The sequence below is a fragment of the Tupaia chinensis genome, unplaced genomic scaffold (assembly GCF_000334495.1).
Source record: "Tupaia chinensis unplaced genomic scaffold, TupChi_1.0 Scaffold000097_1, whole genome shotgun sequence".
NCBI classification, from domain to species: Eukaryota; Metazoa; Chordata; class Mammalia; order Scandentia; family Tupaiidae; genus Tupaia; species Tupaia belangeri.
In genome coordinates, this window is record NW_006159559.1 from 7,024,346 (window position 1) to 7,031,164 (window position 6,819).

Genomic DNA, 6,819 nt, shown 5'->3' on the forward strand with positions numbered 1-6,819 from the left:
AAAATAGGTTCTCCTGACCTTGGAGACATCCCTAGGTCATAAGATCCATAGACACGAGGGAGACATGTATTTACATTTCCAGGATGCTTTCTATCAAGGCTCCAGGGAGCAAAGGTTTTCTTCCTCCTATTTTATTTCTTTCTCCTGTATATAAGCAGATAAATTCTATTTTTTCCCCCAGTCTTGACCTAGGATGCAGATTTTGTATGGGTAGGAGATTTTGAATTGATTTGTACTGTTACTCTCAGGTATGAACTGGGCTATGGAAATCATGTAGTTATGATTTGCCTTTTAAACAAATAATGAGAGTCTGATCTGACCCAGATCAATTGAGTATGTATGCATGGATAAAATTAAGGATAAGTATTAAAACTTCAGCACAACACAGTATTAGGCTTCATCCCAAGACCACCTCCTTAGATAGCAGAATCGTGTCAAGTATAAGCATCAGTGTAGGAGCCTACCCTGCAGCCAGCTGGTGGAACAGCAACAGCATAATGCTCTGCAACGATGGACCCACGTGGAAGGTCCGACACGGTGGGTGCACATGCATGTGCCTGTGATCCAGGCTGGGGCTGGAGGTGGATTATGGTGTGAAGGTCCTGTTAAGGTTCCTGTGAATCTCTCTCCCTTTAGTACCCAGTGAATCTAAGAGCTACCAACCTTTGGCTCTACATGAAATGTGTGAGGTAAATTGAGATGAATCGTATTAAAGAGACAATAACCTCAAAGATAGTTAAGAAAACAACAGTGTCTTAGGTCAGGTTTCATGGAAGCAGAGCCTGAGGTGAGGATTCTCACTGAAGTGATTTACTAGAGGTGAGCTATCGCTATCGGAAGAAGATGACGGAAGCAGCTAAGGCAGGGGGAAAGCTAACAAGAGTGTCCTGTAAGTTGAGTAGCCTCACTCTGATCTCACAGGAAACTCTAGGGTACAGATTACACCCTCTTGAAACAGGGGCATGACCTTTTGTAGCCCTAAACCATTCAGGGTAAGGTGGCTTCTATTTTGACACTGGCCAACATCACCAGTGGCTAAGAATAAGTACTAGCTAGTAGAAGTCTGAGTGGGCACTACCAGAACCCAAAATAATAATAACAACAACAACAAAATAGGTGAATTCTATTAGGCATTAAGCTGCCCCTGAGTAAAGTTAATATTTATAAGTCTACTATAAGAGTCTTCGTAATAGGTCTAGACCTCATCCTAAGGTCTAAATGATCCTTTTAAATATCAGTTAAGTCAGGTTACTTCCCTGCTCAACATCCTCCAATGGCTTTCCACTTCACTGCAAAAACTCCAGTCCTTACAATGACCTTCAACTCTATGTAATCTATTCCTCCCTTCCTCCTGCCAGTTTTATCAACTGCTGTTTTCTGACTCAGTCTGCTCAAGCCACACTGGTTTCCTTGCTGTCTCCCGAAAGCATCAGACATGCCCCCATGTTAGGGCCGTGACCTGTCTGATCCCTCTCTCTGGGACATGCTTTACCTGGCCCGTTCCTCCATCTCTGTCTAGTCTTCGTCAAATGCTCCCTCCTGTGGGTCAAACTAGCCCCTTAACCTCATATGCTGAATCCCTAAGCCTCAGAGCCTCAGAATATGACCTTACTTGAAAATAGAGTTGTTGCAGATATAGATAAAATGAGATAATTAAAATGGACTCCAATCTAATCTAATTTTATATTTTTTCTTCTTAAGGATTCCTACATCCCAAGTGCTATATAAATTTGAATTCCACATGCACATGAGGCACAGGCTTGGAGTATGGATGTCTAAAGAGAACTTTTTCTGCCTAGAGATTCTGAAAGAACCATTTTCCTCATCCCTTTTATGTGCCCATGTGTGGAGTTCTTTGAGTCTTGCTTTACTGAGACTCCCTACAGAAGAGTCACTGAAAGAACTGCTTTTTCCTTAATAGGAATCCTTAAGAAGAATAGGCTGTATCACCCCACTCCTGCCAGGGCACTGAGTCATCAGTCCCCAAGCTTATCATTCTGGCCTTTTTATTATTCTTACCTGTTACTGGAGAACTTCTTTTTCCTTCATGTTTAGCTTTATAATATTTTTGTTGCTGTATTTTAAAATTATTAAAAGTTTTATTTAAAAGGAATCCCAGTTAGCTCGGTTCACCATTGTTCTAGAACTGCAAGCCTACTCATTTCTTCAGTTCCAGAATATCTGTTGGATTCTTCTTAAAAAATACATTCTAGGGAACCAGCAGTTAGCGTAATGGCTATGTTGCTGGACTCCCACGTAGTCGACCGCGGCTCATGTCCTGGACCCGGTGGCTTAAAACTCATGCCAGGCGCGTTTGCGTGCGTGCCCAAGATCCTGAGAGGAGAATGGAGGAGAAGGGATTGCGGCGTGACCATCCCCCCTGGGGGGTGATTTCTCGCTTTCTGTCTCTATGTCTCTCTCTGTCTGTCTGGCGAGCGCACGCGCCCTACAGTGAAAATCTCTCCAAAAAAAAATAATAATAATACATTCTAGAATGTTTCTCTGGTGAAAAATCCCTGTTGGATTCTTCTTAAAAAATACATTCTAGAATATTTCTCTGGTGAAAATCTCCATCCTCTCAACTATTTTGTTTATTTCCTCTGTTATTCAACATTCTAAAAGTAATTATTTAGGTTGACCCTGTGACCTTATGGTTAAGGGAGTCAGATCCCACATGGACAACTGAACAGTCCAGAGCCCAGCCTCAACAGCTTGAAAAAGATACCAGTGCATGTGCCCGAGTGCCCAGAACCTATACAGGATAGAGAAATGGAGGAGAAGGGATTGAGGCATGACTACGCCCATTGGGGGTGCTTTCTCTCCTCTCTCTGTTTACCTCTGTTTCTCTCTGACAATTGCATATGCTCTCTGCCCACTCTCCCCCCTCCAAAGTGTTATTTTATATTTTTTATTCACTAATTCTAATACTCTGCCCACTCTCCCCCCTCCAAAGTGTTATCTTATATTTTTTATTCACTAATTCTGGATTATCTATGGGTTCGCATCCATTGCCTGCTTCTCTTTAATATTGTCATATAGTCTTGACATTTTGCATGTCTAGATATTATCTGACTAACATTGCATATGCAAAATCCATTGATGCTACATACAATATATCTTATATGACAGAAGCTATTCCCTGTCCTGCAGTGGGTAGATAGGATGAGGGCCGATATCTTACTCTAGTCAAACATTGCATTTTCCGGAACAACTTGGAGGTGTAAAAAGTTGTGTTGAAGCAATTAGATATTCTAAATCTAATGGATTATATTTAAAGTATACGTTTAATACATTTTGATGTATGTATACATGCCAGAAAGCATCACCACAATCAAGGTAATGAACATATCCACCACCCACAAAAGATATCTCACACTTTTTGGAACCTCTCTTTCTTTTTGTATCTTTCCCTCTGGTAACCAGGGATCTGCTTTGGTCACTACATATTGGTTTGTGTTTTTAAGATACTTATATGAATGGAATCATGCAGTATCATCTCTGTTTGCCTGGCTTCTTTCACATGACATAATTATTTTGGATTCATGCATGTTGTGTATATCAAGAATTTCCTTCCTTTTATTGCCAAATAGTGTTTCATTGTGTGGACCCACCAAAATTTGTTTAGCCACTTAAATATTTGGGTTATTTGCAATTTGGGTTATAACAAATAAAACTGTTATGCATCTTTGCTTACAAGTCTTTGTATGGGCATATGTTTTTATTCTCTTATGTAACTAGGAGGGGAACATCTTGGTCATATGGTAGACAGGTGTTTTCTTTTTTAAATCATTGAATAGTTTTTCAAAATGTTGGCATCATTTCAGTTTTTCATAATCTTGTTTGTTTATTTATTTCCGTTTATAAAAGAGAGGTAGAGAGATAGCACTCTTAACAGGGTCTTGGTAGTACAATCTACTTCTAGCCTCAGCCAGCCCCAGGTCATGGGCAAATACATACTCAGGGTCTCAAGACCTGAATGAACCTGGAATTTTACCATGTGGGTCAGCCTAGCAGACCATGGCATTTTACTGCTGTACTGCTGTCTGGCCCCTCGTTGTACCATTTTAAATTCGTCACAAGGTATGTGAATATTGGTTGCTCTGCATACTTGTCCATGTGTTGTAACATGTCATTAACTTTATCCATTCTAATATGTGTGCGTAATAGTATTTCGTTGTGTTTTTCAGTTGTATTTCTCTAATAACTAATGGTATTCGGCCTCTTTTCATGTACTTATTTTTTATCTGTAGATCATTGGTGAAATGTCTTTTCAAATGTTTGGCTCATTTTTTAATTGAGGTGTTTGACTTAGTGAGTTAAAAAATATATATATGCTAACCCTCCTGACCCCAAGATCTAGCGAGAAAGGCTAATCACAGTCATCTACATTTGAGCTCTGAGTGGCCCCTTTCAGGAACAAGGACAACTAAAGATTTTCTGCCCAGACTTCACCCTCCTGACCCCAAGATTTAGTAGGGTCAGAATAATCCTCAATTCTTACAGAATCTGTTGCACAAAGGGAGAAAGGGAACTGCAGAGAAATTGCGGAACACTTCCTGCATGCCTCTGAATGCTCAGGTTTAACTCCAAAAATGAGGAAAAAATGTATAATCCATCAGATGACAAGAAACCATAGCAGGGGCACAAGAAGTATGAGAAGCCAAGAAAATATCTCTTCCCTAAGGGAAAAGGATGACTCCTCATCCTCCACAGACAATACAGTGTAACTCATGTAAATGTCAGATAAGGAATTTAGAATATTTATAGTGACAAAGTTAACAGAGATGCAAGAGAAGAGAGACCGTGAATTCCAGAAGATGTAGGAGAAAAGAGACAAGTTGCAGGAGGTAAGGAAGTTCTTGCAAGATCTGAAAGAGGAAATATACACCATAAAAAAGAATTAAACAGAACTGTTAGAGATGGAGGCTGTAATACAGGAAATCAAAACCTCCCTTGAAAGTATTAAAATAAGATTAGATCATGCAGAAAGTTGAATCTCAGATGTGGAAGACAGAACCTCTGACCTGGAAAATTTCACCAAAAAGGCTGAGAAAATAACCAAAAAAAAAAAAAGAGCAAGAGAATAATATACGAGAAATACTAGATACCATTAAATGCCCAAATTGATTTCCCAGAAGGTGAAGAAACTAATAAGGGCATTAATAACCTATTCCGTGAAATCCTGGAAGAAAACTTTCCAAACTTAAAGAGGCATTTAAATATCCAGATCTAAGAAATACAAAGGACCCCACAGAATCAACCCAAGAAGATCTCCAAGTTACTTTCAGAAGATATGCCATCAGGCTAATGTTGGACCTATCGGAAACAATGCAAGCAAGGAAAGAATGGGAAAATATATTCAAAGTATCAAGTGAAAAACAATTTCAACCAAGAATACTATAGCCAGCAAGATTATCCTTCATATGAAAAGAGAAGACAAAACCATTCTCAGATAAACAAAACCTGAAAGAATTTACCAACACCAGACCAGCTTCCAAGAAGTTCTAAAAGGAGTGCTATACCCAGAAAACTAAAGTCAGAAATACAGAAGTAAGAGTACAAAAAACAACCAAGAGAATGGCTAACTTAATGGTAGGGACAGGTCTGGCAAGATGAATAATAATGTTAAATGTTAACTTTCAGAATTTAAACAGAAAGATTAGACCACAGTAACACTACAAATTCAACAGAAGAGAGATTAATTACATGAGACTGAGCTGGTGAAATAGAATTTTATGACTTTTGACTAAAACATTACTGATAATTGTTCTCTGCTTTGTTTTTCAGATTTAAGGATTTTTGTCTTCTCTTGAACTGTTGATAAGTCCATCTACCTACTGTTTGAACTGAATTCTAAACTTTTTCCTAGCTTTAAGCCTTAAGCAAACTTCTCTTAACATTTTTTTTATTTTGATCAATTAAAACTAAAACTGTGTTTCTTAAAGTTAAAAATGCATAATAAATACATATTTAATGACTACAGTAAGTTATATTGTCCCAGCTTGGTGTTACATTATAGTATGTTCCATTCCATTTATGCCTAAAGTCAGACATGAGTTCACAGATATGTATGTATTAACTGTTCTTGCTATTGAAAATATTTAGATTAATTAAGATCTTTTGTGAATCAATAAAATGTGAAAAAAAGAAAAAGACATGGAAAGCAACTGTAGATACCAGAGACAGTGTGGGAGGAGGATGAGAAATGGCAGAGGGTAAAAGGTAGGGAATCAAGTGGGGGGGGGAAGCAAAATATGTAAGAAATAAGAAATGGAAAATTATTTGTTAATGATAACATGTATGGTAATAGCCTTATTGAGCCAATATACAGGGTATTCTGGATGAAAATCTCATTTTGTCTACTGTAATGATGCACAGTGAATGAATGTAAGTAAATAAATAAAAAAAAGTTATAGGGTTCTTGCACCAGAGAGAGGAAGTGAGAAAGCACTGCCCAGGGAGGATAAGCATGGACAGCCCCTTCTCCTCCGTTCTCCCTCAGGGCTTTGGGCAGCATCTACATGCACCCAGAGTGTTTTCTAAGCTGTTGGGTCCTGCTTGAGCCACACGCTTGACCATGCGGGATCCAACTCTCTTAACCATCACACCACCTGACTGGCCCCTCTCTTACTGTGCTTTGTGGGCTCCTTGTATTGTAGATATAAATCCTTTGTCAAATATACAATTCATAAGAAGTTTCTCTCAGTTTGTGGCACTTCTTTTCATTTGTTTGTGTGTTTAAAGAACAGAAATTCTTCATTTTGATAAATTCCAAGTCCTAATTTCTTCATTAAATAGATCGTGCTTTTGCTGTCACAA